We start from the raw sequence: 27,247 nt of genomic DNA, 5'->3' as shown, positions 1-27,247 counted from the left end.
GGAGGGCGCGCAGCCGAGGGGCCGCCGGGGCGCGGGGTGGGGGCAGCGGGCTGGTTGCGGCGGGGCGCGGAGCCGGGCCCGCCGCCGGGGAGCGGGGAGCGTGTGCTGGGCGGGGACCGGGCGGCGCGGCCGGGAGCCGGAAGGTGTCGGCGGCGCTTCCACGGGTGGCCCCCGCGGGGAGCGAGGGGAGCCCTGCCCGGCTGCGGCCCCGCACGGAGCTCGCGGTGCTCGGGGCTGCGGCGGGAGCCCTTCCCCGCCCGGCCGCCTCCCTTACATAATGTCACCTGTGGTACCTGCGGCTCCCTCGTGTCACAGCGGCGGGTGGTCGGTGGTGACGGTGGAGCTGGGCTTTCTCTGAGGTCAGCGGTCTTTAAAGTGCGTGTTTATTTTTGGGCTTGAGGATTCGCTTGGTGCGGGATGAACCTTTAGGATTTAAAACCCCTGAGGTAACAGTGGATAAGCGTTCGCCGCTCTCTTTTTTTCTTCCGTAGTGCTTTTGGGTGCGTAGGGAGGCACGGGGAAAGTGGTGTCTGAGATGAAGGGGGTAGTGGAGGCACTTCTGCGGACAATTCTAAGTGAGAAACTTTGTGTTTGTTAGGTTCTCATCTTTGCTTTCTTCTTTATGGTGCTTTCTTCTTTATTCTTTACCAATGCCCAGTGGTCGGAGCTTCCCTAGCAGCTGCCTTTACACGTGTGCAGTGCTTAGGCTGAGCCTCTACGTGTGTGTGTAACAAATCTATGGTAAATCCCCTGTGGAAGACGTGGAACTCAAAAATAGCCATGCTAGGCTTCTGAGAACTGGCAAGCAATAATTGTTCTAAGTATCCCTAAAACTGGTTAAAGGATGAAAAAATACCATAATAAATTGTTCTTATTTCAGATATATTAATGGAAATAGTGACACAGTTTTTCATCGTTGTAGTGTTCTTTTAAACAGATTAATGCAAATACAGTAGTTTCAAGTGGGCGTATTCTCAAGGGGGTTACATTATTGTGGGGAATGGATTTCTGATCTCTGTGCAGTTACAGTAACATAGATTTTGTTGAGTGGAAAGGGATGAGAGGAAGTAAATATATAAATTAAAAATATCCTAGTAGTCAAGAAGCTAAACTGAGCCGATGGGCAGCGAGGATCTTGCACTTGTCTGTTTGCGCTTCCTAGTGGCTTTTTGTGCGTGTTCCCATAAAAGCTATTATGTAATGGTGCTTCTCTTGGCAGGAATCTATTGTCACCGTAATTCCTGAGGTTTCTGGAGCAATGCAGCTTGTTCAGAAGAGTCGTGGTCAGAACAATGCGAAGAAAAGTTCTTAAAAGGAGGTTTTAACCTCTTTAATTTTTCATGCAGTAGGACTAAGCTTAAGACATCTGGATCTTTTCCAGATTATCTTTTCTGTCCTCTGTTGTTCAGCTTGTCTTTCTATTCTCCTAGGCTGCACTATAGCTGTCAGGCACCAGCTTGCTGCTTACATCTGCATCAGAGCTGGGAAAATACTGACTCTCTCCTTTAATAATATTTGCTATACTTTTTAGTGGTTGTTTTTTTTCTTTTCCTCTCTGAACAGATGCAAAAGTGATATAGTTAGAGCATTTAACTGTTGCTTAGACAAGAAAAAACTTGAGATAATGGAGAAAGAGAACTCTCCCAGTTCTCATCTCTAGTTTGAACTTGTCTGTGTACATCAAAGGGAGGCAAAACACCTAAGCAGAGAAGGAATTTACATATTAAATACCAGTGCTCTAAGGATCTGTGGTGTCTGTAGTTTATCATTGATTTCATCTACCTCCTCTTCAGGTGTCTGCCATAAATCTCTTTGCAAGTCTGTTTCCTTTTCTTCTTTTCTTGACATGCTATTATTTTGGGTATGTTTTGATGCAGAGAGAATGATCCTTTCTAGTAGTGTAATCTGGTGGCCAGTTGTGGCACTGGCAGCTTTACAGATCATACTTCTGTCTTTGTAACTTCCACGTTGTTTCTGGTAGTAATTCTCTAAGCAAAACTTTGAGAAAAACCTTCTTTTTCTTGTTTGCAGTTTCATCTTCCTTCTTACATTGCCTTGTGCTGTTATTTAAATGAGTGTTCTATGAACCATTCCAAAAGACAATACCATCTGAAAGTAGGAAAGTATGTTTCTTTAAGGGCCACTGGGTGAAGGACATGCTTGAAAGATCAAACTTAACTTAATTGAACTAGATTTTAAAATTGAAGGTCATTGTAGAGCAAAGTAGCGCATGATAAGGGAGCCATAATCTCCTCTTAGACAAGTTGTTGTCAAAACCCAGATGCCCCCATATCCTCTTTAAAGGCAGATGACTCTCTGAAGTATGGGAAAGTACTGGTCTCGAGGCAGAAATTTCCCAAAGACTAGCGTAGCAGAGACTTGGGGCCTGTCCCCTTCTCTCTCTGGTTGTCATGCAAATTGACCACCTGTAAACTTTGAGGAGGACCCAACGTCCTTGAGTTGTGCAGTGCTGGGTGTCTCTGCTGAAACAGTTTCCACAGAGTTATCAGCAGTTTATATTTAGTGCAGCGGGTGAAGGTGGACTGAAATGGCTGCTTGAGCACAGCTGCCTGGGCAGTCAGCAAGCAAAGGTAACTGCTATCACTAAATGTGCATCCTGCCTGGAGTGTAGTGGTTTGGATGGAATTCTTGCTGTCTTGGGGTCATGATTGTTTTCTGCTACTTTGCTTCTGCCTCGAGAATTGTTGCAACTCTCGGTAAGAGCAGCCTGCCATGGTCTTACCTCCTCTGTGCAACATCATTACCATAGATTTGAGTTTCTGAGACGGCTCCTGTTGCGTCACTTCTGCTTTTTATCCGTGTACTTGCTCACACCACAGCCGTCTACTGCTGTACTGCCCAAACATGTCTCTTGCTTGTTCTGCTTTTGTGAGCAAACAGATGTAAGTTACTGGCCTCTGTCAGTCCAGGAAGGTTGGATGCTGCGCTTGGGGTCCATGTCAGGCCACTGCTGCTGTATTTTTTATTTTTTTTTTTTCTTTTGAAAGTTGCATCTCCTTTTGCTTGCCTGAGATGCTTCCAGAGAAGCCCATTATCTATGAGTAACTGCATGAAAGCACAGTAGCTTGGAAGCCTTGCTCCAGAGTTTCCTGGACTGTGTCCTTCTGTGCACTCTGCTTGGCACAGGAACTCCCTGCAGCTCCTCTGCCCTCTGAGCCACTTGTCGGCTGCTGTAACCAGCTGATCCCAGCTGATCAGGCTTAGCTGGGAGAGGCATCTTTCACTGGCAGGGTTAGTCCCACAACCCGTTTGCCTGAAAGACTGGGAAGGAGGGAGGAGCGGCAGCAGGGATTGAATTCTGCTTTAGGAATATGTAAATAGAAACATGAAGGCATTTCCTAGAACAGGGAAAGGGAAATATTAACCCATATATAGCAAAGGTATTGTGGTATTACTTACAGTAGGTTTCTTTTGCCAAAATAGTCTGTAATTATGTTTATCTAGTTGTCATGACAAGCTTCATGTCCTTAGAAATGCCATCGTACACGTTTAATCCCTTGTAATTAAATTATGCTGGGTACAGATAGTATTATTTCAGATGTAACAATTTAACCTCCAGCACAGAGTGTAGTAGTTGAGAACAGGTAGATGACTTCAGTGAAGCACTCTGTAAGCCATCAGGCTTAATTCATCAGGCTTTGTTGGTCTGTAGTTACCACAGACAGTATCTCCCCCTGATTCTGCTAGAAGTCTTGTTTTTGCAGCTGCAAAAATTGATTTTAAGTTTAATCAGTAGAAATATTTCCTATAAATGTCAGGAAGTGAGCTTTTGTATGTACCAGAAAAAGTTTTCATCTGCCATTCGTATGCTGGCTGTTTTGTTACTGAGCAGTGGCAGCTACTACTGTCAGGAAGCTTAGTGCTCTCACATGGCTTACTACACGATGCAGTCTGTTTTCAGACTAAGCATAGTGATGCTAATAAGAGACCAGTGAAAGCCTGGCCTGTTGTTTGCTTGCTTATTTATTTATTTAAAATATTTGTGTGTGGTAATTCAAGATAGTTTTTTGAGGAAGTTCACACTGAAGAGCTGCAGGACCAGGAGTTAGAGGTGTAAAACCCCTACTTCTTTCCCACTGTCTCAGTTCTCCCCCCAGCTTCTGTCTTTCCCCGTGTGCTGGACAGTGGACAGGCTCCAAAAATGGAGTGCACATGGAGAACTTTCTCTGCAGCACAAAGGGTCTATGTGTCACTCTGGTGATTCCCTGAGGGGAACTGTTGTCCTGGCAGCCAGCCCACCAGCAGTAAATTGGCTTCCTGGTATAAGTGAGTGTTGAGTGGAATGGCTTGGTCATCACTGCTGCGGTAACCTTGTAACAAGGCAAAGTACAGCTTTTGGAGCTGGTTGAGCAGAGTCAAGGGAAATTGGCCACTGGAATCACTTTCATGTGGTTAATAAACCACTGCGACATATTTGTGCTGTAGAATAGAATGCCTTTCATTCTCACAGTGTATGCTTGCCATAGGAGTAACTTCCTTGTAGGCAGTTGAACTTTGCAGGGCTGAAATGTGCAGCATTTTAACCTCATGTTCAGAAGTGAACCAGCTTCAGTACTGTGTCTCTGTTCATAGCTCCCTTAGCTTACAATTCAGAAGTGCCAGGACCATTTGGAAATCTTCAAAGCCATTTACATTTTTCCTCAACTAATTTTCCTCACAGTTTATAATATTGCTGTGCTTCACTGCTGTTCCTGTTTTTTCCTTGCATTGATTTAATGGGATTTTGTAAAAAAATGAGTGAGAATTGCAAGACTTTGTAATCAAAACCAAGTTTGCAGCTTGTTTGGGATTGAAGATAGAAAAGAAGTTATGTTGCTATATTGGATCTCTTTCTGCAGGACTGTGAAGGGTACAAAGAGGGAAACTGCTGATAAATCAGTCTTTAAAAAATGGCCAAGCAAACCAAAGCCAAACAACATCCCTCCCAATCCCCCAATTTCTGTAAGTGAGCTTGAGAAAGATGTTCTTACTTTATGTAAAAATGCAGATCTTTCAATAGCTAGATTAGTAATGTGATTTCTAACAGTAGCTGTCAAAGGCTGCTTGCTTTGAAAGGAGCTGTAGTTTGTCTGTATAGTGTTAAACCTATAGAATAGTGAAATGCTTCAATGTCTTTGACCTATTTAGGCTCTTTTCGTTTTCCTTTCTCTGTAAATAACTTCTTAAAATTCTTCAAGGACAATATATTAGAGCAGCCCACACTAATACAGTTTTATTGGGGGATGTGCCAGAATCCCCTTCGGGTATTGGAGCCCATTTGTGCTGACCACTCTCAAAAGGCATTTTATTTGTTAGACCTAGTAAGGTGCTGTAATGTTAATTAAAACACCTCCCCCATCCCTCCTTTAAAGGAAAGAATGCATACTGGGTATGTGTTGCTCTCTAATGAGCTGAAAGCCAGCTGATGTGCAGTGAAGACAACAGTGATTTATCATTCTCTGCTGTGTAAGGATTCATTATATTTGAAAGCTAAGATAGAAACTGTCTCTAAAATACCCTGTGTAGGTTATCCTTTGGTGTTGGTACGCAGACTGAGGAGGACCTCTTCTGTGCCAAAACACCAGCCTGGGAGGGTGATTGACATAACTGCTTTTCAAGAGAAGTGTCAAAATTGCAGAGCATTGCTCAGAGGGTATGAAAGCTTCACTTCTCCATCTGCTGCCGCATATGCCACTGGCTCGCCAGTGGCCATATGTGCGATCAGCCTGAAAGCTTTAAAGGCAGCTTCTCTCTGAGGGCCCCTCACTCCTTTTCAAAGTCCAAGAAGGGCATGCTGCTTGCTTCAGGAAAGGGAGGGCCCTGTTTTCCCCTTAGGAAAATCGAGTAGTATGTCTTCGTAAGTTAAAGGACTATTGCAAAGAGCTGTGTGATCCTGAAATGCTGCAGACTCATTCTGTGATGTGCAACAAAAGTGTGTTGGAGACTCATTGCAAGCTTTGCCTTGATCTATAAGTAGACTAGAAAACCACATAAACTTACTATCAGAGATTAATTAAAAATTATTTCATGGGTATGGGGAGCAAAGTTTCAAGATCAGGGTTTGTGTCTTTTTGTAAGCATATCAGAGATGTGAAGAGCAGTTTGCTATGCTAGGTTTACTTTTCATTTCATTAACTGTGAGAACCTTCATCTCAAGTCTGTTTGTGGTTTCCTGTCTTGCAGGGATTGTACACTTCTTTGACTTAAAAAGCTGACATTTAAATGTGACAACGAAATGTTTAGCAGCAAAGCAGATCTTTAAGCAGGCTAGACAAAAACTCCTTTCAGCTGCAAGGCTTTTGCTCTTGCTTGGATGACCAGTTTTCCCAGTTCTCTGTTGCACTTTCCAAAATAGAGAAAGTTGCCTTATCAATAACCATCTTTTTAATTATTGGAATTTTTAGTAGTAATGCTGCATAAAAAGGGTGTATACGGTGATGAGGCAATAAAAGGTACCTGTGAATTTTGGCACTGTAGAAATAAATTTCTGCTATGCTTATCTGGGAAGTATGCAGTATGTGCAATCACTGAAAGTGCATGTGTGTATCTGATGGCTGGACTTGATGCAGTTTTAGTATGGGTATTTTGGGTAGCTTTTGGGAAGTTTCTGTCCTACTGAAAAAAAAAACAAGTAAGCATGAGTGCTGCTGAAAAATGTTTTTGCTAACGCTCTGCTACACTTGAAACTGTTCTCTTCTTATTCTCGGGATTTTTAAATGTGTGAGGATAGTTTGCATATTCTTTGATTTTGAGTAGCTTGTGCAGTATATCTCAGACCCAGATCTGAACTTCATGAGTAATGTCTGTACCTGAAGCATAGCTGTGTGCCTGTGTCCTAAAAACATAATAGAGCTACTTCTACCCTCAAGCTTCCTGCTCTATCATGTGACAGAGTGCCATTCTTAGTACTTACAGGGCTAATACCTACTCTTTTTTTTGTGCAGTTTTAGGTGTGTGAATCAGCCTATCGTCACTGAAGCATCAGTTTAATCTTGCTAACTTGACAACCGTTGTATGCCAGCCTGTGTCAATACCAGGTAAGATGAAAGCTGATGCTGTTACTTTGTTTTTCCTGAGTTTTTGCTTTCAAAACCTGCATTTTGTCCAAATGCCATGACTCTTCTGTAAACTGAAGGCAGAATGTGCTGCCTTCCATGTTCTCATCCTGCAGTGAGACAGCCACTGGTATTATCATCTCTAGCTTTTGAAACAGAAAGTATTCTAAAATGTTCTTAGGCTCTCACTCCTTTGTAGCCATGCCTTAGCATTTTTCTTGACACTGCTGTTAACCTGATTTTTATGGTGTTCAGATGCCACAAGCTGTGGTTTTTGTCCTTGTATTCTTCACTCCCTTACCACTCCCTGGTTTTGATGAAGAAACTACTGAAGTCCTTCCTGCCTTCCAGAGTTAAGCATGCATGATAAATCACCTGTGCTATCTGACCTTTTCTCTTGAACAAAAAATAGGTTTTGTTTTGATTTTTTTTACCCCTACCTGCTCCTAAATGTTACCTTTGAAAACCTATCACAGAAGGATCTTACTTGTGTATTGTATATTTGATATTTTAGTTGTAAAAAGCTACCCAAATATGTCTTCCAGAGAATTAAACATAAAGCTGTTATTTGGACCTCATCCTTTTATCCCCCTTGAGAGAAGGGGTGTAGATTGCAGGGGGGTGAAGTGGGGAGGAAATCCTTTTAATGCTTTCAACGAGATTATTATCCAGTGCTCTAGGGGAGTCCTAGTGCAGACAAACTAATATGAGTCTTTGTTCTGATGCTAATTAAGATAGGGATAATTCTTCTGACTACGCCTTCTTCCCCTCAGAACCCTCTAGCATTGATAAGGCATCAAGCTCCTTTGCTATCTCTCTTTTTTGCTGTGCCTTCCTGATGTCCTTGTTTTCTGTAACTGCTACCTTGAGCCGCAGTTTTGAGTTTTAAGAAGACCTCATTAGGAATGTTTACTGAGATTTTTTGGGTAATCCTGGGTGGTACTTTAACACTTCAGTGTAAGAGATATCTTGGTGGCTCTGTGTGTTTGTGTCCATGTTTATCTTTTGAATCATTAAGTAAAAAAACCCAACTCTTTGTTGCTGCAAGACACATTGGATTGAATGCAGTGGCATCTTTTGCTGCATGTTGGGACATGTAACTGAAATTGAGAGGGTATTTTTCATTCTGTCTCTTCTTGGCCAAAGCAAACAAATGTTTCTCAGATACTTTTAAGGATTCCATAAGAGACTAATTTCTCATCCCTAGTCCAGAGAGCTCTGGAAATTTTCTAGAGTGAATGTGTGTGCAGTCTAGATAATGTTTTGGTTTATGCCAGTAATCTGCTCTCAGCCTAAACATAATCTGCACAGCATCAGAGATAAGCTTGAAATTTAAGTATATAGTGAAATATGACTCTGCCTGTGATGTAATACAAAAAATAGTGCCTCTTCACCACATCTTATTTGTGACAATAGGGAAAGGATGGTGGTGAAAATATGGTTATGTCTTATGTGAAATGCTTGCATCAGACAGCTGTTAAAAAATGTCATGCAGATCAAGAAGAGGAGGGAAGAAGTGTTTGGAGTTAGCCTCTTTAGCCTTTCCTTGGCAGTAAGAAGCTGATGAGAAGCTCATCCCTGTGCTCCTAAAAGCAGGTCTGCTAATATAGCAGCACCGTTAGTGATAGTGAGCTCTCTGAGGATCGCTGGTGGCAATCCTCTCTGGATAATCTGTCCTGGGTCTGGCTGGGCTGGCCTTCTGGTGAATTTGGAGGGGAGTTTGCTGTTTTTCCCTAGGCTCTGTTCCCTTTGCAGGGTGGTTTGAGAGACCCTTTTTGATATCAGTACAGAACAGAGGGATGGGAAGGATTTAGACAAGTTAAAAGATCTTCCCTCGAGGACAGAAACTCTGTGTGTGTGCACAGCTAGCATGAGCATATTGGTGCAATGCTCTCATGTTTCATTTTGGTGGAGTGTTTTTCCCTAATGCAGAATTGGAGAAGTCCTGCAGTGGTGATGTAAAAATCTGATTTCTTTGCAAACTGCACAATTTTTGCCTATTTAGACATAGAATATCTAGATAAGCTGAGCCTAAAAAATGTGTGTGAAGAGGTACTGGGGCAGAGGGAGAAAGGCACCCTCAGAAGATACTCAGCTGAGGAGACTGACTTGAAGTGCTTTCTGCCTGTGACTGTGCACAGATGCAGGGTGTACATTTCAAAGTAATCCATCCTGGATCCTTGATGCAAACCTGCATGGAAACATTAGCTGTGGGAAGGGGTTTATCACTTCTAAACAGTATTGTTTTTTAAGGCTGATCCTGTTGACAATATCCTGAAGAGACATCACTACCAGATAGGTACATTTTATGCGGATAAAATTATGGGCTAGGTATAACTGCCTTTGCCCAGTGCTATTAACCCAACTATTGTTAAATCCCAGGAAATGCTAATTTTCAGAGTGATTGCTTTTACAACCTGAAAATAAAACCTGGAAGATATATGTGATATTGGTTTTTTCTTTTCGTTACCCTTGATTTGCATATGCAAAATGAGTAAAGAAAAGATTTCCTGCAAATGGGTGACCTGTACTTAGTTATTCATATTCTGCCACTTCTCAACATCCTGCTCATCTTTTGTGATTTGAGACAAAGTAAATTGATCTCTGTTAGCTTGGTTCACCTGAGTACCTATGCCCAGTGTTTTCCACCATCTCCAGCTGGGCATCTTCCAGAGTGATGGGCATGCTGCAGGCTTTCCAGGCATTGTTCCAGATAAGCCTTGCTGAATTTGAGATATGTGATAAGATTTATTTGTATTGTCTGATGTACTTGGTGTCAAGCAACCGTACTTGCTAAAGCAAACTGGTATTTTACAGTCCTCTTACGTTGTGCATTTAATTGCTGCATAACTGATTTATTCTGTGTCAAGCATACATTGATTTCAGGGTTTTTATGCCAACATTGATTTTGCCTTTATTTTTTTTTTTTTAATTTTTTTTTATATATACATTTGTTTAACGGGTTCCCAGTCAATAGGGAAATTTTGCACCCTCTTTCTACTTAAAGTAGTACTTGAAGCCCTTAGGAGGTATTATTCAGCTTAGGAAATACAGTGCTGTGTCTTAACAAGAGCTTGTGAATTCCTAAACTCTGTGAAGACTGAGCCAGGCACAGTCAAGGTGCTCAGAGAAATTAAAGGCAACACTTTCTTCACTTTCAGCAGCTCATACAGACTGTTCAATTTGTTAAATCCTCGTAAGTGGTGAATTTTATACAATACGTTAACAGAGGGTTTTTTTTTTGCCTTCCATGTCACAAAGATCAATATTAAATGTAAAATCAGTAAATTTTATCTACATGTTTTTTCCTCTAGGACTCATAATTACTTTAGTCTTTCTTGTCTTTGACTTCTTCTCCTTCTTGGCTATGGAGCCAAAAATGTTATATGTCATAATGGTAGAATTCCCTCTAAATGTAGAAGGCAGCCTGTTTTTCAAATTGGAAAAAAAATTTTTTTGAATTTTGAAGTGAGGTTCAGGAGTACAATGAGGTATTTGAAGGAGGCTTTTTGAAGCTGGCTTAATACTTTTTTTTCAGTATACTGGGATTATCCTATGAGTTCAGTAGAGTTACTTTGGAGTTGCACCATGAAGGTGATTGCTGTTACAGCCTCACCTGATGTTGGAAAGGCTATTGCAGAGATCCTCTCCCCTTGTAACCAAGGGAAGTAAAACAGGAATGTTGCACCGAGAGTGTGTGGAATGCCTTAAGGAGTGTGAAGCCGTGCCTGCTAGCCAGGAATTGGATGCTGAGAAAGGTATTTGATTTGCACTGCCTGTGAGAACAGAGACTGATAGCTCTGGAGGCTGATGCTCTATTGCTGTCTCAGGAAAAATACCTATGAGGTTAGGAAAGTTGATTAGTGTAGGCAGTATTAATGCAAGCTTTGTACAGTGCCATGGATGTTGTGTAGCTGCTGCTTGGCTTCTCTGTGAGCTTCCTGCCTTTCAAAATAACTGCAGGAAATGGCACAGTAAATTGGATGAGCTTGTTTTGATCGATTGTGGATTTTTGCACACCTATATCTGTGCAATTTTTGAGGGTAGATCAGTTTCCTCAGTATATATGTCTGTAATCAAGGTGTAACCTGGTGTGCTAGGCAGTGCTCCCAAGTGAGGACACATATCCCAGTCAAAGGCCAGTAACAAGTGATAGAGGATGATAAGGAAGGAAAAAAGGCGTGTAAAAATCGAACTAAATAAAACTGAAATAGCCTGTTTCTTTTATGTGATGTTACTCATAATATGTTGGTGATATAAGTACATTTGGGAAGACAAACCTTGCAATAATCTACCAGTCTCCTGGTGTCCAGGAGCTAGTTCTTGGAATGAAGTTGTGTTCATTAGCTTTCTGTGAGGAAGAATTATTGTTTGGCCATAGGATTTTGCCTTTAGGCTGTGTTTGGAAAAATAAATTTTAGGTAAATTTAATCCAGTTTTCTTTTTATTGGTATTAAAAGCTTAAGTCCCATTCATTCTCCTTGGCCTTTCTGTGATGAAGACATTGCTGGGGTGAACCTTGCACTTGGATATCTCGTCTGTGTTCTATAGGTAATTCTGTAGCAAAGGATGAGCTTATTTGATGTCTTCTGGAAGAAGAGCTAAAATAGCTGAGGTACATAAGCAAAAGCTCATTGAGTAAAAATTACATACTTCCACAATTAATGTCTGTTTCCAGTGTAATAGGGTGTAACGTGTGGTTGCTGCATGCCTGTGTGTGACTTCATTATGTTGTGGTTTTCCCAGTGTGTAAGGCTGAAAGGTTGCTGAGCTTTCAGCTGCTGGTGTAGGGTTGTGCCAGCCACACCTGGCACATGGGGAGGAGGTGACCTTGTAGGTGTGCAGGGCATGGGCAGCTGCAGGGAGGAAGAGCATTTAGGTGTTGCTGCTGATTTGTTTCTGCGGTAGCTCTGAGCTAGACCTTTACTCCTTTTGCATCAAACAGCAGTCCTTCTGTTGCCGCCCATATTGCTTGGTTTTATTAAGTTCAGAGGTAGTTTACCCCAGTTGCTCCCCGGTCATAAAGAATGGTTTGTCCCCAGGTGCCCATCATGGTAAACCCTTCCCATTTTTCCAGATTGTTCCCCATCCATCACCCTAATCCTGCCCCTAAGCCCTGTCAATCTATGTGAACCCCCACCTTTTGTTCCAGTTCTTTCCCTGCCTATCATCCCTTCCTCGACGCCCTATTGATTGTACAGTTGCTTTCCCCCCCCCCAGGTCCCTACCATTGGTCCTGCATATTGTAATCCCCACCCTTAACCCCTCCGTTGCTGTTGTCCCATTGGTCACCATACGAGCCGCCCACGGTCCTTAAAACCTGGCGCATGGGGGTGCCCAGGGTCTCGGCTCAGACCTCTCCCCTGTGATCCCAGCCCCGCACCTGTTGGAATAAACTTGTTCCTGGGAAATCGGAGGAGTTTGAGCACTCTTTCTCCCTTCGTCACAACCCGTGTCGCCCTGTAAGCCTCAACGCCAGAGCGCAGAGGAGCTCTGGAGGTTCCAGGTTGAGCCTCGCAGTGCTCGCCTGGTTCCCCACTCCTGCCGCTGACATCGGCCACAGCTAGCCGAGGCAAAAGAGGCCGATTCGGGCAGCGACATCCTTCCTCACCAGACTTCATTGGATAGGAAAGTTGAAATACTTGGTGTTCCAAAAACAAAAATCCTGTTGCTCTGGAGTTTCTTAATGCCTTATGAGCAGACTAGGTAAAGTGACTTAGTCAACTGGAAATTGCTGTCTTTGCAGAAGTTTCTCTATATTTGTTCGTGTAAGATTATGGAAAAGTTTGGAGGGTGAAATGTTACCTTTATTTTTCAGATCATAGTGTGCTCGTTGACACAGGCGTGGTTATTTTGATATCCCACAGAATATATCTGATCCTTCCAAATTTGAATGCTTGGCTATGCTACCGCTTTTCTTCTCTGTGCTACATGAGGCGATGAGCAACCAAGCTGTCCTGTATCTAAAGTTCAGACCTTGGCGGAGCCTCTGGGTGGCATGGCTTATACCTGAAGCTTCTTTTAATTTGCAGGAAAAAACCAATCCTTTAATTATTGGATAGGTGACAAATACACCGATCAAAGTGAGACTTTTGAGGCAAAGCTTGGCTTATAAGGTAGATGTAATCATGGCACTTGTAATGAAGTTTAGTGGTGGCACTACAAAACTGAGGACAGGCTTGGGGAAAGACAATATAAAAGTCTTTTGTCTGTCCTGTGATATATTGCCTTGTCCCCTTGACAAGATGCCTATCCTTGGCAGAGGGCAGGTGCCTTGTGCAGAATAACTTCAGCCACTGTAGTTTTCTGCAGTCCTGTGTGCTTCTGTTGAGGTGACACAACTGCTGGTCTGATCTGACCTTTTCTTCTTAGGCTTCCACATGCAAAGGGATTACTGTCCAGTTCTGGTTTCAGGTGATCCTGAATAGACGGGCTGTCCCAAGTTTCACACAGGAAAACAATGGGTTTTAGTTGTCTCCACAAAATCAACCTTTACTGGTAGCTGTAACTTCAAGTCTGCTATGGTTTGACTGCTGTTAGCCACAGGCAGAGTGAATGATACTAGACAAGAAAAAGCCTGGGAGTATTTGTTATGGAAGTTCATATTTAATCTCTCCCTGTAGCCTTTGGCTTGCTTAAAATTGTGCTACAACCTTTCTGATTTCCCAGACTATTGATTACCCTGTGTCTGAAAATGCATTTAATTATGCGATGCTTTTATAGGCAGTAGGTCTTCCTTCTCGCATGGAAGAAATGGCGACTACAAATCTTGCTACAAATTGATTGTGAGTAATTTCTGGTGACGGAAAGACTTACACAACAATAACATAAACAGTGTGCAGAAGCCTGAGTTGCACAAGCTTTTCAATTCAGAAGCCTGCATCCAGCTTTCAGCTTCCATAGGTTTTTACATCACACGAGTTTACTGTTTCTGCTGCACTTTGGTGTGAAATGTATCCTTTTATAGTGGGATCATCAGTAAATGATGAAGGCAAAACATGTGAGAAAATGACACTTCGTTCTACAAACTCATCATCAAAAGTTGGCTTTCATAAGCATAAAAGATAAAACTCCTGGCCCTAAGATGAGACTTCTAGACAACTCTCTCTGTAAATACTTAGCCTAGCAGTAGCTAAAATTCTGATACATCTCTCCTTTTGCCTCTGGCACTTTCTGGCTGTGGGGCTGTTAAATCAGACACTTGCTGTCTGTGTCTCTTCTGTGCTGCATTGCTTTTTCCACCTATTGCTTGGGAGGAGGCTGAAGAAGCCTTGCTGTCTCAGCAGTGGACTTGAGCCCCACAGAAGAGCTGTACAACAGGTACCTAGGACACTGCCTTTTTGTCTTCCTGTAAGCAAATGCTTGACTCTGCTAGAGACACTTATGGATTACTCTGCATGTAAGAATATTCACCTCTGGCTTTCTTTCTGAATTGCCTTCTGTAGGCAGAGAGCAAATACAAAGTGAGATGTATGGGTCAGGGCAATAATATACATGGGTTCACACTGGAGTGTTTTAAAGGGGTGGGGAGGGGAGGCTGGGACATGTTGTGACATGAATGGATCTGGGAAGTAATGCTGGCACTATTTAATCTGGCCTGCCATTTTTCATTTTATTTACTCCTGGCACTTGATTGTCAGACAAGACTTTTATACTGTGTTCTCTTTGTGGCTTAGACTGCTCAGCACTGCGGCAAAGTCCTTCTAATCCTTTTTGCTATCTGTCTCTTGCAATGAAAACTCAATTGGCAGACTGAATACTTGAATTCCAGAGGGCAAGTGTGGATTCAGGCTTGGGAAGAATGAAGAACCAGCAAATATGGCAAGACCTTCTTGGGAAGGCAGGACTCTTACAGAGGTGAATTAACTTGTGTGCTCCATCTGGGCAGCTGTTGAGGGCCTTTGCTAGTGTCAGGGGTCATATCTGTTTTCACAGCTAAATGGTACCCACCAGCAGCTGTTCAAATAGAAAAAGACCTTATTGATCTGGTTTGGATTTTTTGAAGAGACAATGAGGATGCATTAAGATTGTCCCTCTTGCCTTGAAACTTTGCTGCATGGCAGATCCATATGTGGGGTAGCACTGCAGAAGTAGAAGCTTTCTCAGCTGGCAGGCAAGTGTTCTGCAAGATGTTAGAGACATTGCTGCCATGCTGCTTCCCTCGCATTTGTTGAAGAAAGACGTGTTTCAGGGAGCTCTGATTGGAACCAAGTGTGTTGGTTGCAATTCTGAGCAGTTCTTTCAGGAGCTGAAGATTGCTTCACCATGGTGGCTGAGATGTACTGTGCGAACTGTGCTTACTGCTGCCAAATGCTGCCGAGCTTCAGAGTGTTAACTGTAGTCTGCTGGTGACAAAACTGGTCTTTCAGTGTTGCAGCTCTGACTTGGCTGTGGATAAACCAGGCTTATGTTAGGATTAAGCAAAACTCCTACATGAACATTCTCATACTCCTCTTTCTGGCACCTTGATATAGTAAGTGCCCTGAGCTTGACTGTCTGGGCCTGAATACTGACAGTACCAGTTCCTTGGAAGGCCATATCTGGACTGGGAATGCTGTATCTGTAACAGGGAAAGGGGAACAGGCGTTTTTCCTCTTAACTTGGAAGGAATGACCTATTACTTTTGCTTTTAAACATGAATGAACTCATTCTCCTTACCTCAGATATTTGCCATATGGTATTGCTGGTAAAAGTAGCAGATCTTCTTCTTCTGCTGTGTTTTGCTTTGGTACACAAATTCTCTTTATTTTCTTTCTGTCCTGTCTGAAGTGGGCTGTGATATTGCTCATCATAAGTGTATCAGGTTATTGCCCTGATTTTCTGAATGTTCATTTAGCGATCAGACAGGGGTGCATGAAATGTTGCTTGGGTAGTGGACCTCATGTGTGTATGTGTACAGGTGGTAAAAACCCTGGTTCAGTATGCTCAGCTCAATAGCTTCTCCTTCTGTTTTACTGTTACTTATAACCCTTGCACTTCATTCTTCAATATAAGAATGAGTTCCAACCCACCTTCTTTATGGTAGTTTGGTTTGATTTTGCTAGTGAAAGCAGTTCCTTTGCAAATCTGCATCATTTTGTATCCTAGTGCCTTGTTTTTCTAGTGAGAGAATGAGGATATTGCATGTAAGTTGTTGTTTTCTATGTTCTCCCTGCCAGTGTGGTTTGTCTTCTCTACTCATGAGCCTCTCTTCCACTTTACTATGGAAGAGTAGGCATATGGAGGTGAACTTCAGTCTGAGTGCCAGACAGACCATGGCATTTGGCAGTCTGGATGCAGGAGTTTGAGAACTGCACCCATAAAGAGTTGTTTTCTTTTGTGTCTTTTTGCATGGGGTATGAGTGACACAACACTCAAACTTTAGTCCTTGGTGATGGATATAACTCAGATCTTCCTATTTCATGTGTTCTTAGGAATCCTCATGTGGAAAGGGGCACATTGCTTTGCCATGGGGGTTCTGTTGCCCTAAAGCAGTGCCAGGCTGACCTGGGTGAAATCTCTTTCACACATGCAGCTGGAACAGGCAATGTTCCAGAAGACCGAGGCCTTCTGTAGACTGCTTGTCTGGGCATAGTTGAAGGCAGCTCCTTCCTTCTCTCTTCTCTGTAAATCTAGCTGTGGTCAAAATTTATTTCTGCTCTCTGTATAGGAAACCTGCCTGCTGGTTTTCTTCATAAACACATCAGCATGGACATATTAACTAAGAAGGGTGTCAAACAAAGGAGAATGTGGTGGTAGATTTTTTTAAAGATCTCTGGAATAAGAAGGAAGATTTGCTGTTAGTATCAAGGAACCTGCCATGATTTAACAAGAAAAATGTGTCCATAGTTGAGTAAGGGATATGGTGATGAGATTGGTTAATGTGAAGCAATTGTTGTCTTTGTCTTTCATTTTTGAGAGAATGCAGATACCAAACATGGAACAGTTCAAAATGTGTGTGTGTGTTTGATTGTGCTCTCTAGTTAACATGGTACTGAGAAGAGGCAGTAACACAGGTCTTGTGACCAGTCTGTTGATCCTTTATCTCTTGGTTTACTTTGGAAGGCTTGTGGTAGTGACATGGGGTGATTCTCCTTTGGGGAAACATGAGAGAACAGATTGTGTCTTTCTGATGAAAGAAACAGAAGTGGGGAGGTGCTTACCCCAGGGCCCAAGGGGTTTGCCTTAGATCATGCACTGAAGAAACCTGTAGTAAGGAACTGCCCTTCCTGTCCGTGCTCAGAAACTACTAGTCCTTTCTGGAGGACTTGTCTGGGTGTTCTTGGGCCTGTTGCTTTCTGTTTGGTAAGTTACCTGTGATGGCTTGTGCATTCTGCTTAGCATGTGAAGGGTTGTAGTTCTCACACTGAGTAAGACAAGGTGTTTTTGTAGGAGGCTTTAACTGCAAAATACTGTCACTTGCAGTGACAAACTTAGTGTGGCCCCTTAGCAGAGCCAGTCAACAGACTGAACTCTTTAAAGCATCTGTTTGTGAAGGAGACTGAAACTTAGAGTACTTTGTCTAAGGGGGAAAGAGTCTGTTTGATGATGGTGGGATTAATGGTAGAGTTGTTCACTTATGATAAATGTCTCTAAAATTTTAATATTGCTCTTACTAGAAGACAAAACTACAAGAGTGAAACCTGCTGATAGCTGTGTTTGGGAGCAGACTCATATTCCCTGAGAATTCCACTGGGCACAATTACAGGGATGAAATGAAGCAGTGTTTTTATCTTTGTCCATAATAAAAGAGGAACAGCTGCTCTGAAGGTGATAAAATGCAAGGAAAAGACAGGTAAATTCTCAGACATTGAGAAGAGACAAAATTCTTTGTAATCTCATTTGTATTTACAGAGTTGCTGCAATCTTTGAGGTGCTGCCACAATGTACACAGTTTAAGCAAAAACAAAATGAAAAAAGGGTCATTTAAACTCTTATGGACAAGATCAGTGTTCAAAATGGCCAGAGATGTTTTGTAGCAAATGTGTGTTTCTCTGTCCCACTGCTCTCAGTAATTTGCCCTGCACTGCCATTGTAGCACCCCATGTTCCATGCTGCAGGAATGCTTTGGCTTAATATCAAGCTCTGAAAGATATATTCAGTAGTAGCTCATGATCTCAGCCAAGGAGGGGGCGTGTGCTTGTGTAGGTTCTGTCTCTTAAGGAGGCATGGCTAAACTGGGAACAGTTAAAAAAAAAAAAGTACAACATGAAGCCCCCATACCCCATTCCCATCTCTCCTCCACCCCCTCCCCACCCACAACAGCTCTCCCTACCACAAAGCCTGAACACTTTCTGAAACCTCATCTGGCACAGGAGAGGAGACAGCTTGCTCTTTTTCCTGGAGCAGGAGATTCCCGTGTTCCCATTTGTGGTTGTTTAGGGAAGCCTTTTGCAGGTATCTACGGGGTGGTGATAATCCCTTGCATGAAGGAGCATAGCCTCCACAGATCCATCCATCTGCAGCTCACCTGCACTCTGCAGGGTGTGGGCCCTGCTCAGCCTTGCTGAGGGCTGCCGTGCCCACACAAGCCTCACCAGATGCTGCTGCCGCACAGGACCTTGGCCAAATGCACAAAGTAACTGCCCTCAAAACCTTGCAAACTCATTCCTGTCTGCCCAGAGGCGATTTTTTCCTCAGTCATGGGAAGTCCTGGAGACACGGTTAATGAGTTCAGCTGAGGAAAGCACACAAGGAACTGGGGGAGAGGGAGGGCTCGTTCTTGCGTGTGAAGCGTGAACCAGAATGTGTGCAAAGAGGATAAGGAGCTGCGGTAAAAACCTTACGAAGGAATGAAAGAAAAATTAAACAGAGGTGAGGCAGTGTTAAGACTTGAAAATGAAAGAGCTGGAAACTGGGTAGTCATTGGCAAAGAAACTCTTAGTTTTTAGTCCTTTCATAAATCTGATTTTATAAATCAATAAGTATCAAGCTCATTTCGGTGACTGTGGCTACAAAAATATAAAGGGGGTTAAATATTTACTGATAAGAATTTGAGGGAAAACTTGTTTTCAAGTAGTTTTGCTCTTTGATTCTTGCTACTGAGTCAAATTATTGGCATATTTGGGACAGAAATAACTCATGTATATGAGTGACCTTTTAATTTCCTTTTCAGTCTTCTGAACTGTAGTGAGTAATGAACTGTAGTGAACAAAGAAAGCATTAAGAACAGGCGTGGTGCAGATTTTATTGCATGTTTGCAGTAGAGCAAAGAGCTCTGTATTTCTTTGGGTGTGATATAGAAAGAACCTGCTGTGAGACTAAGATCTCTGGGACCAGTGATGGCTCAGGTTAAAGAGGTGGTTTCCCTCCACGTGAGGGTAGTTTATGATATTTGTAGCAGTGGGGTTTTTTTGTTTGTTTTTTTTCTCAGTGTTTATACAGCATGGTCTGATTTGTAGGCTCCAATTTCTGCCTTTCTTTGACCTGCAAGTGTTAATGAGGCAAGCAGTGCTTGTGAAGGGCTTTTTTGCCTAGTCACGCACCTGTCTGAAAGCAAAAGTTTATCCTTTGGCATGTGCCCCAGGCTTCCTGTCTGCATCTCTTCCTTTGCAGGGTCTTCTGCAGCGAGTCACAACAGCTAGCTGTTTTGTAGGAAAAGGGATGTTAAAAAGCATGTGCTAAAGAGAAGGGATGAGAAATGACGTTTCAGCCAAGAAGCTTTCATTGTATGAGGGGGAGGAGCATGCAGCAGAGGGGGAAGCAGCATGACATCAGTGGGCTTTTTATTGCACAGCATGAAAAGATCCCACAACTAAAATCTGATCTAACCTTTGCTTCCTGTGTGTCTTACAAGAAATGTTTCCCATGTAAGGCAAGGAGAGCCCGCTGTAAGGAAGCGTGTGGCTGTCATTTATTTCAGAAAATATGTCTCAGCATTCAGCTGTAAAAAAACAGACCAAAGAGACCTGTGGTAGCTGCAGCCTCTATTGCCCACGTTTATGCTATTTAAAGACTTGTCTTCTCCAGCTTGATTCTGGTGAACCAGCAGGCTTGCCTAAAGTCTACTGACTACTTGTAGGTGAGGGGATTTAGCCAGCCATTGCTGGGGATAGGCCTGGCATTTCTCAAGTCAACATAATTGGATTATTCAGCTGTTGGTAAGCCAACACCTTTCCAGAAGGTTTCTAGAGCTCTGGTTTGATTCTTGGTAAACGATTTCTTTCGCAAGTCACCTATGCAAAACCACCTACACTTCAGGTGTGGTTTTAAAAAGAAGTGTTGATTATGTTAATCACATCTCTGAAGTTCTTTAAGACTTTCATTCCTGATACCCTTTCCACCCTCATACTTTGTCTTGACTTACAGTAGTGGAAGAAAAAAAAAATTCAGTCTCAGAAATGGGAATTTAATAATTTTCTTGGCTGAAGAAGCCAAGGATTCCTTTTTGCATCTTGAAATGAAGGTGTTTGTGGACCTTGGGTTAATCTTAATATATAAAAAAGAGTTTTAACTCTCAACTCAGCTAATTTCATGAACTAGACCCTCCCAGGACTGATGACATTAAAGCAGTAATGTGCATGTCCCCTGTTTCAATCTCCTTCTTAGCCTTTCTTTTTTAGGCTTCTGCAAAGTCTGATAGTCCCACTGTAGCTTGTGCATCTTTCTTTTGCTGCAATGTCATTCACATTACTATCATTGGCCTTAACTCAAACCCTTTGCATTTTGGGTGAACACTTGTAGAGGGGAATTCTCTGCATGTTCTCATCTCTTGATTAGTTTGCTGGTGAGCTCTTTAGCCTGTTCTCAGGAATGTGCAGTGGGTGTTGAGCATTACTGTGCTCTGAGATGACATGGCACCCACAAGGCTGGTTCTTCTTTCTGCATTTCTTCATTCCCATCAGATCGGGAGTCTTTCCTGCAGTTAGGAAGTCAAGATAATTTCCTCATAAAAGAAAGCAAGCAAAAATTTTGGGTTGGGCATCTTGGAACTATTGTTGTTGCAGACCATTACCTGCTCTGCATTTCTCCTTGCTGGTGGAAGTACTTGCAGTGTTTGCAAGGAATAGTGCTCCCTTGATGCTGGTGGTGTTGAGGTTGTACCTGTAAATTGTACAAGGTCTCCCTCCTGAGAACCTTTGCCTTTGGGGAAGACTAATCTTTCATGTCATGACTTCTGAGAGTGAAACTTGCTGTTGGTCTAGTGACAGAACCCAACAGTTTTCCTTGGTCAGAAATAAAAATTTATCAGTGAGACTGCGTCTTCAAAAAACTTAAATATGCGCCCAATTACACTTATTTTGTAGCAAATGTAGCCTAAACATAATTAGCTTTTTCAGATTTGATTTGTCTGCAAGGAGCTTGCAAAGACTGTTGATGCCTTTGATGTAAATAAAGCATCGCTCTTCTTGGCAGAGATGAGGAAACTTAACCCTGTCCCTCAGAAGTAGGTTGTTGAGTTCTGTCCTTACCAGCATGTGTTCCTACCTTTCAAAAGGGCTCACAGCAGTGTTTCACTGAGATTTCTTTTCATTTTAAAAGTGGTGTAAAGCAGCCTCTGCAGTGATTTCCAGCAGCTATACTCAAGTGCTTCTGGGGAGCAGGACTTGGAGGTGGAGGCCATGTGAGTGTTGGAGAAAAGGCTTCTAGCTGATGTGCTCTGTAGTATGCTGTCAGACGGGTGGTTTCCTCAAAATGTGCCTTGTAGTGTCCTGTGGAGCCTTAGTGGAGCTATTTATTTAACACAATGCAGGCTTGTCTTTGTCCTCCCCCCACTTCCCTCTGGATGTGAAGGGGTGATTCTGCTTTGTGAGGAGAGCAGACCCTGAAATGCAAAAGGAGACAGTGGAGATCCTTTGTTGTCCAGAGCCAACTGTTGCTTACACCTGTTAAATGCAATGTTCAGCTTATCCAGAAAAGCAGCTCTGTGTGTTAGAATGTGTATAAAACATGCAGAGACTAGTTTTTTCACAAAATGAGGCCTGCAAGTGGCTTTTTAAAAGATGCCAATGGGAATCCAGATAGTTGCAAGTGACAGACCACCAGCTCCTCTGGGTATAGCTGCTGTGACATTCACACAGTACAGTCTCTCTTAACCTTACAGATGAAGCTACAGATGACATTTCATCTGTAGTTTTGTTGGCTTTTTTAACAGTTGTTACTCTGCATTTAGTGAAGAGTAGTGAGGTTATTAAAAAAAAAACACCCACCCCTTCCCTCCCCCCCCCAAATTCTTGGTCAATTCCTATGCAGGGACCCTTTCTGAAAACGCTGCATAATGTATTTTTTAGGGGTAAGAACAAGAAGCTCAGTTAACCTGTGCATGTGAGACCGTTGCCAGTCTGATGTTGATGTTTAGACCTTTCTGCAAGATTCAGGTTTTTTTATTTCTAATGTGAGCCTTAGTTTAAATGGTTGCTCTTTTTCTTTTAAACTGTTACACCAGTGTCATTACTTTCTTGTTACTTCCTCTTGTCTGTTCAAGAGATGCCAGAGAATTGTTGAGGAAGTTTCTGATCCTGATGTCAAGCTGTTTGCATTCCTCTACATACATGTAGCATTTGTAGAAACTAACACTTCTCTCTGTATGGGTTTTATTTAGAACGTTTGACTTTAGAGGAAAAGGAAATTGGTAACACTGAAAGATGGTGTTAATGGATTTAACCAGTTGTTTTGCAGCAAATTCTTAAACTGCAGAGGCAAAAGGCAAACAGCTTTGGTGATGACAACTGCTGACTCTCAAAAGACTAAATCACATATCAGATTTACAAAATGGGGGAAACAAATCCAGTCTTAAGGATACAGTATAAAAAGGTGCATACCCTTTGAGAAACTAATTTCAAAATAGATTAAATGAACATGAAAATCCTCTGCTGTTGAAAGTAATTTTAAATCACCTTCTTACTCTTTGGTGGGTCTTGCATGTTAATTTTGTTTTGCTGTAAGCTCTTGTAGCTGACATCTTTGTCCTGCTGCTTGGAGCACTATGTTACAGGTAAAAACATGAAGAGCAGGACCTTCAAACAAGCTTGCTTTATACTAATTTTAATAACCTTTGTTTAATCAATTCAGTCTGAGGGAACCTTGTTTCCAGAGACAGGAAATTGCTTGAGGATTACTGGCTGTCACAGGATCTTCGTATTTATTTGTAAAATGTCTGGAAAAAAACAATAACAGAATCAGTCTTCCTTTAAAGGCAGTTGAAACTGGAGTTGCTGTGCTTTTCCCATGAGGCTGTGTAGAGGTCACTGGGAATTCTGTGCTAGAATATTTTTTCTTGACAAATAGTTTCATGGCTTTGGTGTACGCATGCAGGGTGCTTGGAGACACCTCAAAACCCCAAGCAAAGCAGGGAGTGACCTGTTTCCCAAGTCCATGTGCTATATATAGCTGCTAGTGACATACATATTCCTTACCTTCAGATAGTAGACAGTTAAATATGCCTGCTCTAAAATGCACTTTTCAGAGGGAATGGGGAAGTATATTTGACTTTTCAGCTCTGTGTGTGCAAGAGGAGCAAGGCATAGAGGTGTCTGGGACAGCATGTGTGGTACCTTTCATGTTCGTGTGCCCAGCCTGTAGATATTTCAATACTAGTATGCTGGACAAGTGGGGGGGAAAAAAAAAAAAAAAAAAAAAAAAAAAAGTAGAAATCCAAAAGTCTTTTTGCTTTTGTTTAATGGATGGTTACCTGGTAGCTGGCCCATTCAGGGGTGGAGGACTATGACTGGAGCCAGGAGGCAGGCAGCACCTGGGAGTGGTGTGTTTGGCTGAGGGACAGCAAGCAGGGAGGCAACTGCTCAGGTCAATAGCAGGATGCTTTACCTCTACATTCTGGTGCCAGTGGTGAAGAGGTGTTGCCTGTGGCTTTATCCATAGCTTGTTTCTGTACATTTTGAGTATCAGGGAGGAATATGATCTTTGGAAGGGTTTTCCCTAGAGTTTTGAGGTAGACTGGACAAAGCCTAGCTGTGCTTTTGCTGTCCTAGGTGGTCTAGCAAAACAGCCAAAGTGTGAGGTAGAAGATTAAATAAGCTTTATGCTCTTCTGGGTGTATCTCCTCCTGACCTGGCACAGGTATGTGTGTGATTCTTGCTTGTGTGCAGCACCACTTTGTAGCCCTGCACAAAATGGCAAGATTTACTGCTGAGCATTTTGCTGACTCTTGCTGTTCTGCTTTGTGTAACTTTCCCCTTTCTTTTGGCTTTGATTTCATTTGCCTTCCTCTAACTCTAACAAACCTGTGTTACCTTTGGCTATTTTGGAGCACTCTCACCCACCTTTCTGGATTTTAATCTGCATGGAAACCATGATGCTGGAGCCATGATTTAGGGGAATGATTTCGATATAGAGCATCTGCATGCATAGTAAATTATTTTTTCCACATTTCAATGTGGATTGAAAATGGAGATGGTTTTAGGAGCAAGAAGCCTGTATAATTTCTTGGCCCAGCATATTGGGCTGCTTGCTTGAGTCAGAGAGTGGTTGCAGGCACTTCGGGCCTTGGCAGCAAATCTGAGGTGGGAGTGTTTCCCCAGCTGCTGCTTCCACTGGCCCCAGAGCTGTCCTTGTGCAAGGGCCCAGTTTCTCCCAGTAACTCCTGAAAGTTTTGTTATTGCTGCAGACGGGATGTTTTTGTTTTGTTATTGCTGCACAGGGTGAGTGTGGGGTCATCCTTCAGCCCAGGTAGCCTGTAAGTGCTTGGGTGGTGGAGGGACAACGCCAGCTGGCTCTGCAAAGGGGAGATGCTGATATACAAGAGGTGGACTAGACTGCAGGTCAGTAAAGGGTGAGGAACCCTTATTTTGCTGCTATATAAACAACGTGCTGAGAGCTGCTCAATGAGCAGTTACTGTCAGGCAGTGCTCCTTGGCTGCCTCAGGATCCCTTGCTTAACATTTTGTTTTGAGTTTGATAGCAGCTAGGCAAAGGCCTCTCCCTGGAGAGTGGAGAACTGAGGATCCCTCTGACACTTGTAGGGTGGTGCAGAAGACTGGTTGTGCTCCCTCTCCTGCTGCAAGTCAGAGTATGCTGCGTCCCACCTCCAGGCTACCCTAGTTCCAGCTAACAGTGATTTATTTTTTAAAATATTTTTTCCTCTACTAGCCATGCTATGTGAAGTCTAAATGTCACTGAGTCAGGTGAGGAAGAAGTTGAAGCTTTAAATTGACCTTCTATTGCGATACAACAGGTCTTATTTATGAAAAGTTTTATTCTGCAAACTCTTACTTCTCTGCACTTCTTTCTGGCATGCTTCTCTTTCATCCCAGTTTAATGGTGGAAATCTTTAACACAAAATCTAAATCTTTAACACAATCTTTAGATGATAGTTTTAGGTCTCAGATGGTGGTTTGCTACTCTGCTGGTAAGGGATCTGTCCCGGGGATTCTTCTTGGAGCACTTGGCCTTATCATGGTGTGTGTATGTCCCTTTGTGACATGTAATAAGCCACTATCCTTGGAGGGTGTCTCTGGCTTTATTCTTCTATCTTGTGCTGTTCAAATCAAAATGTAATTGCAACTGATCCCTTGTAAGAAAATCAAATTAAGCATAGCCTGCTGAGGGAAGCTAGTTAGCAGAAAAAAGGCTTTGAGGGTCCTCTGCATAGCGACGTGTCTTCTCTATGAGTGATTCTGGTAATTGTGAGAGTGATTGAAAAGAAAGCAAGCTGTTTGGGTATCTGTTCCCTACCCCCTCTTCTCTTGGTCCTATTGACTTTTGAAATTAGTTTATGTCAACTTGCCTGAAGTCTGAAATCTTCAGGTTGAGTGTTGGGGTGGAGGCTGGTGTGCCTGCTGCTGGTGAGGGTGCTCTGCTGGGGGATGTGCCCGGGACAGCAGCAGCCACCCCAACAGTGGGGCTGCATGCAGGCAGTGTGCTCATTGTCCTGTGGTCTTAATTGCTAGGGGGTTGAATGGGGATGCAAAATTTTTTCTTTTTTCATTGTATGCTGACTGGCAAGAGTGATATGGTTCTGTGGAATAAAACATGCCCAGTGGCACTGTGATGAATGTCTGCCATAGTGAGGGGTTTGTGGCAATACATGTGCATCTGTGCTGTTAGCATAGTGCATCCCAAGGAGGAAAAGCAATAAAAAACATGCAGCAACTTTGCAGCTGCTAAAAACCAAAAGTAAAGGGAAATAGTGAGCTAATGGGACCTTTTGAAGGCCTGCCTTATTGAGATCTATTGAAGCCATTCTCTTCTGTGTTAGAATCCCAAATGCAGTCTTAAGACCAAAACCAGAATTTAAACTTTTTTGCTTTGGTCAATGATCTGTCTTGTTGGAAGATTAAGTTTTCAGGGGACTTAAGGGACAGTCTCATTTTTCAGAGTTCTTATGTGTGTCTGACAAGATCTCTGACAAGATCTGTGTGCTGACAGGCATTCGGAATCAAAGATTTGTTACCCTGGAATGTTCTGAAATAACAACACATCTCTTGCTGAGAACCTTCTTTCTGAGGTGGGATACAAATAACAAGCACTGTACAATATTTGTTGTCATTCCTTGAAAGTGTGTGATACTTCTGTATAGCGGATATTTTTATATCTGGGAAATGTAATAATTTTAAACTTGAGTTGTGTCTCACAGCTGTGTTTTTAGGAATAAATGTAAGAGCTCCTCCATCTCCTAGTATAGTTCTTTACTTAAATGTCAGACTGCTGCATTGAAGTTTATATTTAGATGGCTTTGAAAGGAAGACTTCCAAATGGATGTCCTCTCGAGTGGCTGTGCAGCCTGGTGGTATTGCAGCTGCATGTAGAGCAGACTGATGCTTTTAGCCGCATCAGTTGAAATGAAAGTACAAGAAATAGTAAGGATAGGGAGAAGCATGTTCTAGTAGTGACGGATTATAAAATAAGCCTTTACTGTACACGGGCTGAAACAGATTAACATAGCTTCATAAATGAGAATGGCATCCTGGATATATACAATGACTTTACCAATCCAGTGCTTCTTTGTCAATCCTGTTACTGAAAGTAACTTTTCAAGCTTGGATCTGGTTACAAGAAATTCTGCCTTTGCACGGCTTTTCTTTATTCTCCTTCCCTGAAGCCATTCTAGTTTACTGTGAGTTTTCTTTTTTAGGACTTATTATTTTTGGAAGGCATTCTGGAACATTTTGTGCATATGGTCCTCTGTAAATGTGCTGTTGTACTGATTAAAGCTGAAAGTATGAAACCTAGCTTTTCTGATGCAGTGCGGCAGGGGAAAAATGCTGAAACAATAGTTTCTAAAGGGAATACTTTTCCAAGTAAAGACATTTTAAAAA

General features: G+C 42.5%; 1 protein-coding gene across 6 annotated transcripts in view; it reads left to right on the top strand.

The window, feature by feature from the left end:
- Positions 1-27,247, top strand: part of SUSD6 (sushi domain containing 6) — an 84,212-nt gene that overhangs the window by 3,012 nt on the left and 53,953 nt on the right. For 2 of the 6 annotated variants that reach the window (XM_058839573.1, XM_058839552.1), the window contains exon 2: positions 6,945-7,037. The gene's annotated coding sequence lies outside the window, so the exon portion shown is untranslated. The other 4 variants (XM_058839544.1, XM_058839562.1, XM_058839580.1 and 1 more) reach the window with 4 other exon arrangements.

Source organism: Poecile atricapillus, chromosome 1 (genome assembly GCF_030490865.1).
Source record: "Poecile atricapillus isolate bPoeAtr1 chromosome 1, bPoeAtr1.hap1, whole genome shotgun sequence".
Taxonomy (NCBI): domain Eukaryota; kingdom Metazoa; phylum Chordata; class Aves; order Passeriformes; family Paridae; genus Poecile; species Poecile atricapillus.
Note: the sequence above shows the minus strand (reverse complement) of the source record. Positions and strands in the feature narration are given on the sequence as shown.